Below are 12,703 nucleotides of genomic sequence, written 5' to 3'. Positions count from 1 at the left end.
AATCAGTCCCAAAGATTACAACGGCACACACTACTGCCCTCTCCTTAAAATTAATCCAGATGGGCCTGTCAATCACCTGGCCGACCTAAATTTAAGTTGATACAATTGAATATATGTTAAGGCAATAGGAAGGAATAAATTATCCCCTTAATGAGATAATATTCTCCCCAGAATACTCCTCCTCATGAAGTTACTTACACATACACCTTCACTGCTAAACCTGCTTAACTTTATGAGTCCTCACTCAAAAGGCCTAACTCTTCCTTTCATCCCTTTTGGTCTGTTCTTTGGACTCTAGCTGAAATTCTAAGCATGCCTGCCCTGATCTCTGGGATTCTATTTCTCTAAAGATAACAGGTATGCAAACACACACACATACATACCCACACACGCACGCACGCACACACGCACTCCAAAAAGTTTACAGACTTCCTACAAACTTCCATGAGCCTGCCCTTGAACCACAACTCCAAACACTCTCCGAGTCTCCGCCCAGATTCATGCCCACCTATCTTGCCATTTTCCTCTAATTCTAGTAAAACGGTCCTTAGGCTTAAAATGCAAAAACAAGTCCTAAGTGTGCGAGGTGAGATGCAGGAGGGCACACCTGTGATCCCAACACCGAGGAAGCTGAGACAGGGGGATCTGGGGAGACAGTCCAAGGGCTGCCTGGCCTGCAAAGCAAGACCCTGTTTCAAATCAAACGGCAGACCAAAGGGGGCTAGGGGGTATTAGGGGGTATTTCACAGAGGTAGAGTAACTGCAGGGGCTTAGGGTTTATTTAGCTCATGGGTAACAATTACCCAGATTGGGTGTGTAAAGGTCCTGGGTTTAAATGTCCTCATCAACACATCTGCCCTCCCCCCCCAACACACACCTCAAAACTTTTGTGTAACAATCTCCTCCTAGATTAAAACACTTCTCCCTGCAGGGAAGCTCCTTCAGCAGGGAAGTGAGCAACAACTCAAAACAGACCAGATTCACTACTCGCACTCTCCTAGCCAGAGTCAGCAATAGAAGCTGAGGGTCCATCTCAGACAAGGAAGTCAGGCTGCGCCTAGAAGAAACCAGCTGAGCTGTCTGGAAGAGGTGCGGACCAGAGTCACTTGGGAAGGACACTCTCCAACCTGTTGAGGGCCTGCAGACTGCAGTGTGCTCCGGGTTCCCAGCTTTGTGAGCTGTCACCTGTGCTGGGGTGGGCACTGGCGATGCAGCTGTCTGTGCATCATTTCTGCTCCTGTATAACCTCTCACCCATAATCCTGTAAATAACCCCAATAAGAAAGACTTACAGGTTCACCAAACTGGACTTTGGTGGTGTTCCTATTCTCATTGGTCCTGGACGCCCTATCCCATAGAGTAAACATATGTCTTAGTCTCCCCAGGAAAAGTTTTGTCACACAAGACCTCAGCAACTCCACCAAAAATGACAAAGGACGGTCCTTCCAAAAACCTTCCAACTCAGTGGACCAAAAATGCTTATGACTTGTGGATTTTAGCGTGTGTAAATTGCAATATAACTAAAAATTAGAAAATCAAATTTAAGTATCTAAAATAAGCAGAAAGCACAAAGCAGAAAGGATATTCACTTCAAACAAAATATTTATACCTGACTGCACCCAACGCTCTGCTCTCTCCCTTCCACTCTCCCCCAGCCCCTCCCCCATAGTCGTGGCAACTGTCCTTTAGCCATTTTCTAGCCGTGGTGGGTGATGCTGAGGAGAAAGTCCACAAGACTCAGAGACTGACTAGAAGGCATTCACACCTCAGCTTTGATTCACACTGAGAGCCCATAAATGAGTGACTTGGCTTCTCTGAACTCTGGTTTCCTTCTCTATCACCCGGTCCAATGGTGCCTACCCTGTTAGACTAGAGAACCTGAGACCCATTTACACTAGGCAGCCCACTAAAGACCCACAAGTGCCCAGCGAATAAGACTCATGGTCAGTCCCTGACCCAGAAGTGCCACAGAGCTGGGGAAATGGCTGCCAGTATGGTCAGAATTACCACTCTTTCCTGGTAAAAGTTCAGCCACTGGGGGACCTGACTGTAATCAATTGATTTTCTCCTTACACCTTTTAATCTCAGGCATTCCACCGAAAACTGGTTCTATCACGGAGGATGGGGACGGGAAAACTCCCCCAAAACATTCTCTGGGAGCTCCTAACAGAGACAAAGCAGGGGTGAACTGAACTGGTTCTATCTAGTGAACTAGGAGGAGCAGGAGCCAGGGCCTCCAGGTACCCCTCCTCAACCACTGGGGCCCGGGCCAAAACACCCTCAAGGCATCCAGAACCGGTGATCGGACGCTTCCAGCCTTGCCTTATTTAGTCACCAGGCACCTGTTAATTGCATCAGCTTTAACTCGGACCTGCACACGACCCCATCAGGATGGAAGCAACTACTCCCACAAATAACTGTGGTAGAAAATAAAAGAAGCTAAAAAGTACCTAGTGCCACCAAAAGGCAGAGGCTCCCATAGTCCAGAAGCCCCAACCCCTGCACACCCCAGCCGTGGGCCAGCCCCCTCGCCTTTGCCTACCCAGAGCCTGAGAGCGAGTTCTCCAGCAGGATCCGTCTTCCAAGAAGAGTCTGCAGGGAAGGTGTCTCCCAGCTAAGGAAAGGCAAGACCAGGGCTCCACCCAGAATCTGCCTCCTGAGACACACCTATCAACCTTCAGTCAAATCAAATAGGCAGTCGGATTCGTTCTGAATCGATAACGCCAGACAAGTAACCCCCCCCCCCACACACACACACACAAAGTCCCTGGGTCGCGGGTCCTTCCTGAGGGAGGAGCAAGTGGTGCTGACTCAATACCCTCCTCGCCTCGGTCCAGGCCCCGCCGCAGGGGAGACAGCAATCTCTCCAGCCGCTCTGGTCTCCCTCCTCCGCTCCCCAGCCCCGCGCCCTGACACAGTTCCCGCTTTGCTGTTTCTTGGATGCTTTTAAGAGTTTGTGAAAACGCCATAATGAAACGCATTACTTTGTACGCGTTTAAATAAATACAAAAATAATAAGACGTGTGTGTGTGTGTGCCTCTATTCGTTTGAACAGTTTCCCTGCCACCTTCAAACGCTGGATGGTGTCCCTTGCTGTGGGAACGGGGCGGTTTGAAAAGTTGGACGGGATTATCTCCCATCACTCCATGCAGCAAAGTTAGTGCCTCTGACTTTAACCAGGCTTGGTTTTGGCTTCATCCCTCCTCAGCTGTTCAAAGTCTCTCTCTCTCTCTCTCTCTCTCTCTCTCTCTCTCTCTCTCTCTCTCTCTCTCTCACACACACACACACACACACACACACACACACACACACACACACATTCGGGTGTCCCTCACTTTACCCCGACCTTTTCCCATTCCGCAGTGTCCTACCCTCCTTTCGAGACTCACAGGTTAGTACTGGTGGTCTCGAGATTCTCTGCCCTGCGCAGCTCAGCCCGACCCTGTTTCTCGGATTCTGAGGGAAGGGGGAGCCCCCGGCCCGCAGCCCAGCAGGCCCTGATCTGGAAGGTTGGACAGAAGCAGCGACGCGGTACAGGGTGGAACAGAGCCTGGACAAAAAGCAAGAACCACAGTAGGGGTAGGCCGGAGCGGCAGCGCTCCTCGCTGGCTCACATCGCTTCCCCACGCGCAGCTCGTGGCTTCAGTGTCCGGCGCCCCGCGGGACCCACCTGATCCGCAGAACCAGGCCCGGCGGGTGCGGTCGGTCGCGCTGGGAGCAGGACCGCGCTCGCCTGGCGGCGCCCTGCGCTGGAGACCCGGCCGCTGCTCCGCCAGGGTGTGCCCGGGTGTGCCGGGCGGGGTGCGCGCCTCCGTCCCCCGCGGACGCCTCCTCGGGGCAGCGCGCCGGGGCCGGGGGCGCGGGCGAGCGGCGTGCGCCGTCCCGGGTGTGGGAACCCAGCTCGCTCAGACTCCTGACGCAGCACCGGGAGAGAGTGCACGTGTGTCTGGCTGAGGGAGGGGCGATGTTTGTTTCATCTCCACTCAAGCAGAAAAAAGCCTGAAACCAGCAAAAACAGAAAGAAAGAAAGCCCCCGGTCAAGACCGCCTCTGTCTCCTCTGATCTGCACGTGGTGATAGGGGTCACAGAGAAGGGACAGCGGGGTGGGGTCGGGGGGTGAATTGCTGGATGATGGGGTGGAGGATGTCACTCTATACAACGAAGGAAGGTCTCAGGGACACAGACTCCTAGAAGCCTAGGTCTTCCCCTCCGTGTGTTTCCCAAAAGGAAACAGTCACCGGCTCCACTGTAATGGATGGCTGCCCGGAGATGAGGTCGCCCATCACTAAGCTCTGGGGGTGACAGACTGGCCTTGAGACACCTAAAACATGGCTTACTTGCTTGTGATCTTCCAGCCCTGGTGGTCTCTGACAGGGTTGCACAGAGATCATCTGCTGTGGTTATTTAGAAAGGAATCCAAACCAATTGTGGCAGACTTTGTGCCTCTATGCCCGACAGGCACATCTGCCCTCATCTGGTTTGCTTCACCATCAGGCTCCGGTGAATCTATTTTAGCCTGAAGAAAAGTAAAATTTTGCTTTTGCTAAAATATTCACCACTGAACATAGTTTTCTTTCTTCTTTTTTTTTTTTTTTAAAAAAAGACTTTTGTTGAGGTTTTTTTAAAAAAAAAATTGGCCTACGTGGATGTGTATATACCACTGTGTGCCTGTCCCCCAGGAGATCAGAAGAGGCTATTTGAATCCCGTGGATCTAGAGTTCAGGACAGTCTGAGCCACTTGTGGGTGCTAAAAACAGAACCACGGTCCTCTGTGTAAGCCCAGAGAGGCACAGGGCCAAGCTCCTCCCCCAGAACCTCCAACCCCCAGTGCCCTCCAAATGCCCTAAGGGCCAGAACCAGCTGCACCCTACAAACTAAAAATCCAAAACTCTGTACTTGAAAACCCACCAATCCCCACTGGAAAAACTCCACACAAAAGAAACGCTATCTAAACCTCTGCTTAGTTCTCTACGGCTTCTTGCCCTAGCAGAGGCAGCCATCCTCCCAATGGTTCCCCCGTGTGAGGCTTGTGCAGTGTAACTTTGTGATATTCCTTGGTCCCCACTGCCAGGACACTGTTCCTTTCAGAACTGTAATACTTTGGGGAAATCTTCCCCTGTGGGAGCAGAGCTGTAACACTAGCAATGGGGAAACCTTCTTCCCACCTCAGAGCAACACTGTAACACTTCCATTGGGGAAGCCTTTCCCCTCAGAGCTGTACCACTTACCTTCCAGCTGTGACTCCATAGGCCCTCCTGGTACCTCTGCTCCCCCTTGACGGGTGGGGGATGGGGGTGTTGTAGTGGGGGAGGGGGTGTCTAAACTGCACTACGACCTCATCCCTCATCTCTGGTCCACCAGCAACAGACTCACCTTCTGGCTCATCACTCAGCACCCCATCCACAAGCAACAGTTAGGTAAATTTTCTGGTCAGTGTAAACCTTTCCCTGAGTCTGAGGAAGTGAACATTGAGTTTCTGGTACTCTTGGAAGTGGAAATACACCCAGCCACAGTCTTCAAGGCTACAGCTGACCCTCTTCACCTGACCCCATTCCCAACCTGCAGTTTCCTTAGGCCCTGTTGACTTTTGTGACTCCACTTTCTAACCCTTTCCTGTGGGTAAGACACACACCTCCCCCCAGGGCTCCATTTTTTGTTCTGTCTTTACCTTCTGACCACAACAGTCCTAGTGCCAGGTGCCAAGTTTCTCCTCAGGCTAATACCCTAACCCCCACTGCTTGGGTCTTTTTCTGATCCTTCCTGAGTCCTGGGGACGCCTGAGACTACAGGTGCTGTGACTTTTTTCCTCCAGTTCCTCCTCTAACAGTGTCTTCCTAATCTCACTCCGCCTTGGGATACTTTTTAGAAAACCTCCAACCTCTCCTACCAACATCCAACCTGAAGGGGCCTAAATTTATTCTCTTTTGCAATCGAATTTGGCTTCAATGCACCCTAGATAACCAATCCAAAGGCTGCCTTACAGCACCCTAGATCCCAATATTATTTGGTGTTGATAGAGGTTTCTGTCCCACCTGGTCCTGCTGCCATTCAGTCCCAAAGAAAACACAAAGAGGCCTACATTAATTATAAACTGATTGGTCTATTAGCTCAGGCTTCTTATTAACTAACTCTTACATCTTAACCCTTAATTCTTATCAGTGTTAGCCACGTGGCTGGGTACCTTTTATCAGTGAGGCATTCTCATCTTGCTTTCTCTGCATCTGGGTGGTGACTCCAGACTGAGGCTTTTCCCTTCCCAGAATTCTACTGTTCTGGTCACCCCACCTATACTTCCTGCCTGACTACTGGCCAATCAGCGATTTATTACACCAATACAAGTGACAAATCTTTACAGGTTAGAAGACCATTGTACCATAGCACTTTCCCCGTTTTTTTTCTTTTTTAAAAACAAAAACTCTGAATCTAATCTCCTTTGTTTAGTTTTTTTTTCCTGATCATTTTCCGTAACCACTTGTAACCAACACTCTAAATAAAGAAAAACATTCATAATCCATTTTTTTGGGAATATGGGCATAGTTTTCCAGGCTACTTCCTGCTGATTGAGGGCTCTGATAATCTTATGGGGATCTAAAGAAAATTTAGGATTCTGGTCAAGTCCTGATTGGAGTATTCTGTGAGGCTTGATCATCTCAGCCAGCATTCTTGAGGCTGTTCTGGATGTAGAACATAGAGAAAACTCCAACAGAGATCCTCTGAAATGTTGGATCATCTGGGCCATCCATTCCTATCAGAGATTCTCAAGGGGTTTTCCTTGATCAAATCTGATTTTTCTTAACCCAGAATAAATCCAAAATGTCTCATTTCCTGTGGAAACAAAAACAAAACCTCTTCTACAAAGTGACATAATCTTTTGACTTAAATTTTGAAGTCAAGAAATTTTCAAAATAATATATGTTGGATTATTCCAGCAGCATTTATAATCAAATGTCTCTTAGCAGCTGTTGCTTCTTCCTCAGCTCTCAAACAATTCAAAGACAACACAACAACATACAGTGTCCAGGTTCTCGGTGTACTTTCCATCTTTGTGTGACTTTATTTTAAACTCTATTTCTTTTATTTTTATTTTTAATTTTTGGTTTTTTGAGACAGAATTTCTGTGTATCTTTGGCTGTCCTGGAACTCACTCTGTAGACCAGGCTGCCCTTGAGCCCACAGAGATCTGCCTGCCTCTGCCTCCCAAGTGTTGGGATTAAAGGTGTGTGCCACCACACCCAACTACTCTCTCTCTTTTTTTTTTTTTCAGAAAGTTTTTCAGAAAACTTTATCCGTTTTCTTTTCTCTCCCAAGTCTGCATATATTTTTAAACGCACTGTAAACCATTTAGAGATTTTTTTTTTTGTCTATCTGAATCTATCTTTACTGTATATCTCTCTTTTTCTGACTACACAAGTCTTTAATTTGCTAAGCGATATGGCTAGGATTAAAGCTGTGGCTTTGACAACTGCATCCACCCCTTTTCTTAGCTTTCTGAGAGTCTAGCTTCATGGTGGAGGTACTGGCAGGGACCATGTTTATTGCCACAACTGTATGGAGTTTCAAGGTCCCTACCACCACCAGGAAGCATGCTGTCGACTATTCATAAACACCATTTAAGTGTTTGTTGGCAGGGCCTCTTAAAAGAGTTGCAAGGTTTTTGCAGCTAAAGCTGAGTCAGGAAGCCTCTCTTAAATGAGATTTTCTTGCTTCTAGCAAACAGAGCCCACCTGAGAAATGTTGCTACCAACTGCTTAACTCTGTTCTTTTGTGTCTAGAATTACTTCCCAAACTCTCTCAGGTTTTATGTGGATGTAGTTGTACACATTGGTGCCATTTGTTGACAGAGATTTCTGTCCCACTTGGACTGCTGCCGGGATTCCTCTTCCCAGAATTCTCCTATTCTGGTCTCCCCACCCTATACTTCCTGCCTGGCTACTGGCCAATCAGCATTTCATTAAACCAATACAAGTGACAAATCTTTACAGGGTAGAAAACCATTGTCCCACAGCAGTTTGAGACCTTTACAAATTCTTTGACCTTTAGGAAAAATGGAAAGAGAGTCTCCATTCTCTATTTCTTTTTTTTTCTATTCCAAGCCCTGTTTGTTTTTGTTTGGTCTACCCACACACAAACTGTATAAATGTCCTGTCTTTTAAGTTTTGGTTGATTGATCTGTAAGTTTGTTACACAGTGGGAGTGGGAAGTGGGACCTAGTAGGAGAGAGAGAAAGCAAAGGAGTAGACCAGCAGCAGTGTGCACACACCCTGCACACACCCTGCACACACCCTGCACACACACACTTCACTGGCTGGTGCTTCTCTCAGCTCCCTCCCTCCCACAGCATCCTTTGCCTATAACCACTGCTCAGAGATAACCCAACTCCAAGCCTTCTTTGTTCTCAGTTGACTGGATTCAGTTTTACAGAGATTTGGGTGTCTTTTAGGCATGAGTGGCATTAGACTGTTGTTTTATGCTGGTTCGTTTCAATTAAAAACTGGCTCTGGAGTTGGGGTATGGTTCCCCTTCCTCTAGATCCAAGCATGCTTGCTTAAAGGGTTCCTCCAAAATCTCTATATGTGACAGAGGAAGGAGAGCAAAACAAAAGAAAGGGGCAGACTCTTCCCAGTGGGGCCTGCTGCTCATCTCATCCGCTCTTGGGCTTGGTCTAACTCTCTAAAACTTTTGCTAAGGTATAAATCTTACCTCATGATTTGTAAGTGTGTTGGGTCTGATCAAACCCCTGTAAAATCTTTAGCCAAAAGGTTAATTAAAACTTATAACACTGGGCTCGATTAAAATTTATACACAGGTAATCTTAAAGGAAATATGTGGCTTGCTGCCATCTTAGCTGCTGGACACCCCCCCCCCCACACTGGAACTGAGGCAGCCATGTGGCCGACAGCCATCTTTGCTAGGCTTGCAAAGGGTAGATTTTACCATATGACTTCACATGTTGATTAAAAGTGTCCACACAGCATAAGCCAACCAAGAAGAAAACGACTGCTCCTAAAACAAAGCCCAAACCAGAAGACTCCTCCACTATCTTCACTCATGACCGGCCTCAACCCACGGTCCCTTCTTCCCCTCTCAGGCATCTTTGGTCTCCCATTCTCCCTCCTTAGCCACAGGCTGCAGAGAAATCAATCCTCTCGGGGACCCACTGTCAGCCCTTAGCCCTCCTGCTCAGCCATGGGACTCTTTTACCTCCCCCTACCCAACCTAACACAGTTCTTCCTTTGAGGGAGGTTACCGGCTTGGTCAAGGTATACAGCCCCTTCTCACTAAGGGAACACTGTCAACTAGAAAGGAGATTGGGGTCTGTAGTAAAGAATTCCGGTGTGTTACCCAGTCTTACGACCTCGCCTTCCACTCTGCTTATGTGATGCTTGTCATCAGTCTTCTCCCCAAGGGGCTCAGGCGAATGTGGGACCAGACCAGACCACGTGCAGGTGAAGTCCACCATCCAATCAGGGCTGAGGCCATCCCTGACTGGAACCCTAAGGACCAATTTATAGCTTGTCTTCTGACTGGTCTCCGAGGACATCCAGGCCAAACACAAAGACCCTTCTTAACTCCTAAACCACTTATAAAGCCCCTATTACAATGTAACAGTCTGGATCCCGAGACCCCAGGTGGAAAACAACTCCCTATGACCTCTTTGTCCCAGAGTATTCCTGATAGTAGGGACAAGCTTAAATATCTAGAGAAGGGACCCATGACTGCACAGGCAGAAGGCTTGGCTGTTGTCTTTACGGTGTACCATGAAACAGATGAAAAAGTCCGAAAACAAGAATGTCTGATGCTGGCTAAGGCCTATCAGCTAGAAAGCAGATGCCCAGGCTCCTTCCTTATCCTCCCAAAGCCTGAGAGTCTCTGGGTCCCTGTTCAGATGCAGTCAGGAGGGTCACTGGGCCAGGGTCTGTCTGAACCCTCTCAAACCATCCAGCCATGTCCATAATGCCATCGAGAGGGACCCTGGATTGCTGACTGTCCTCATGTCCCTCGTGGCCTGAGGACATCAAGCCCGGATGGCCCTCCAGCAGACCTCCTAAGTCTGGCCGTGAACAGCAGGAGCCCAGGCTCCCATGACCTTACCACCGCCATCTCTGACAGCAGCCTCAGGTCGTCATCACAGTGTCAAGGTGATCCAGTTCCTTCCTTCTGGACACTGGAGCCAACTTTTGGATCCTGATTGAACTTTGGGTACCCACTGAAATTACCAGGCACGAATGAGAACAGATCACGAAACACACTACAAAACACACTTTAAGAGTTTATTAGGAGAGGAAAGGGCATGTGTGCAGGGAAAGAAGGTGGAGTGGGCGTCTCCAGCTTTTAAAGGCTGCATAGCCCATGCACACAGGGGCTTATGCATGTACACAAGGGTTTACATAGCTGTGTCATGTATATGTCACGTGGCCATGCTGCGCATATGTCACCTAGGGTCTGAAGACCCTGGGTGGCTATGTAAATTGCCTGAGCACTTGATGGCACATGCGTGGCCCTGGAATCTGGAAGTGCCAGTCAAAGCCCCGGGTGATGGAAATCATAACATTCCACCCTTTTGTTTATTATAAAAATTTGGGGGGTTGGGGGTCGCCAATGGGTGGAAATGAGCATTGGGTCTCTTGAGGCTACTTCCTGCTGGCTGTAGGCTTCGCAGAGTTGAGGTATGTTGGAAGAGGGCCACTATTCGTTTCCTGGCTGCTCAGACTCCCAAAATAACCTCACAGAAATTGTATTAATGAAATCACTGCTTGGCCCATTAGCTGTAGCTTCTTTTTAGCTAACTCTTACATCTTAATTTAACCCACCTCTATTAAACTGTGTATCACCATGAGGCTGTGGTTTACCAGGTAAAGTTCCAGAGTCTGTCTCTTGTGGGGCTACATAGCTTCTCATTGACTTTGCCTTCTTTCTCCCAGCATTCAGTTTAGTTTTCCCCACCTAGCTCTGTTCCCCAAAGCTCTGCTATAGGCCCAAAGCAGTTTCTTTATTCATTAACCAATAAAAGCAGCACATAGACAGAAGGACCTCCCACAGCAGAGGTGCTTTGCCACATCCCGGAGTAGCCGGTTACTTCCATGTTTCCCAGGCTCTGTGGAACTGTCTTGCTGGCAGCTTGGACCTGACAAGATGCTGGCAAGGCAGAAGATTATGTTTAGAAAAATTTTAGAACCTGGTGATTGAGGGAGGAGGATCCCAAGATGGAAGATGGAGGGGGGTTTTCAGGGTTCCTGAGATGGAAGATGGAATTTCCCAGGGGTCCTGAGACCAGAAATGATAGTTTTCTTAGGCGACCAGGAAAGAATTAAATGATACTTACTCTGGGCAAGTCTGATCTGTTTAGGTGGGTCCAATTTGGATCCCTGGAGCTTATGAGAATGTTTAAATTTATAAAAAGAGCTAAGTTTTAGGCACATTAAAAGCTTGCGGCTATGGTAGTATAGTGTTGGAATAGAAGATTATGGATAGTTGTATAGTGAGAGAGGAGGGAGGGGAAGAAAGGGAATTATTAGAACTTTTAATGTTTTACCTGAAGCAAACCTTAAGGCATTTGTTTCTTTTAGCACCGTGGTGTTACCTTAATGTCCAGGAGACACTGCTGCAGCCAATGATAAACCTGTTATATTAAAATCTGTTTTGTGAGTCTCCCTTTGGAGTCTGGGAGTGTGACTGTCCCTAGACTATTATTGTTCCTTACCACCTGGGCATCTGACAGTCGTTGCACCTCCGACTCTGTGTCTTGATGGTGGCCCCTGTAACAACAGCTGAATGATTAACTGGAAATTTAAGTATGACATTGGAGATACAGAGAAACTGGTAAAGCAGATGGGAGAAAGAGGAAAAAAGGGAGAATAGGAGAGGAGAGCATGTGGAGTTTCTTGCACAGGGGAGTTGAGTGCAGTGGTGAGACTTTATTCTTCTGGAACTGGAGACAAAGTAGCTGATCTTGGTGCCCTCTGGAACCTAAGGGAGCAGGGCCCTGTTTGAGGCACTGTGTGTGAGGAGAGGGTGTCCTGAGCTGCAAGAGTAAGATTTGAGATGAGACAGGTGAATCCAGTGAGGGAGGCCCTCGAGTGTGGCAGCTATGGGAGTTACAAGAATTACCTTAAAGGGGCCCTGCATTTTAGGGGAAAGGGATGAGGGGCATTGATCTGGGGGGTGGGGAAGGACCTGGTCCCCCATTTTAATTGTACATGGGCAGGGGTTGGAGCATGGTTGAGATAGTGAGTAGTCAGTAAAATCCCATAAGAGGGAGCAGAGGTGATGTAACAATGGGGTGAGCAGGTAATGGGGGGGGGGGGGGAGTGAGATTTTAGGTGAGAGGCCTGGAGTTAAAACCAGCCACCAAAACATGAGTTCAAAGGGCGAGATAGAAAGGGGTTTTTCGGGGAGAACCCAGAGCCTGAAAAGAGTCAGAAGCAAACGCTTTACCCAGTCACAGTGAAGTTCCTGTGACATCTTAACAGGAGTATTTTTTTAAGGAATGGTTAGTTTGTTCTACCTTCCCTGAGGACTGAGGGTGGTATGGAGTATGAAAATACCAGGGAATGCTAAAGAGCCTTAGATAAAGTTTGAGAGGTCTGGGAGGTAAACTCTGGGCGATTATCCGACTGAAGAGAGGTTGGAATTCCGAATTGGGGAATAATTTCCTGGAGAAGGATGTCTTGTTAGTGGTGGGGAACGCTTTAGTCCACACAGGC

General features: G+C 48.1%; 1 protein-coding gene across 9 annotated transcripts in view; it reads right to left on the bottom strand.

The window, feature by feature from the left end:
• The window catches only part of Ggta1 (glycoprotein alpha-galactosyltransferase 1 (inactive)), an 80,732-nt gene extending 76,921 nt beyond the window's left edge, over window positions 1-3,811 (bottom strand). The window contains exon 1 of one of the 9 annotated variants that reach the window (XM_048432250.3): window positions 3,670-3,811. The gene's annotated coding sequence lies outside the window, so the exon portion shown is untranslated. Of the gene's footprint in view, window positions 1-2,541; window positions 2,693-3,669 lie in introns of those variants that run through there. The other 8 variants (XM_048432247.3, XM_085681315.2, XM_085681319.2 and 5 more) reach the window with 8 other exon arrangements.
• Window positions 3,812-12,703: the final 8,892 nt, after the last annotated feature.

Source organism: Myodes glareolus, chromosome 21 (assembly GCF_982192425.1).
Source record: "Myodes glareolus chromosome 21, mMyoGla1.1, whole genome shotgun sequence".
NCBI classification, from domain to species: domain Eukaryota; kingdom Metazoa; phylum Chordata; class Mammalia; order Rodentia; family Cricetidae; genus Myodes; species Myodes glareolus.
The sequence above is the reverse complement of the archived record's forward strand: the minus strand, read 5'-3'. Positions and strand labels throughout refer to the sequence as shown.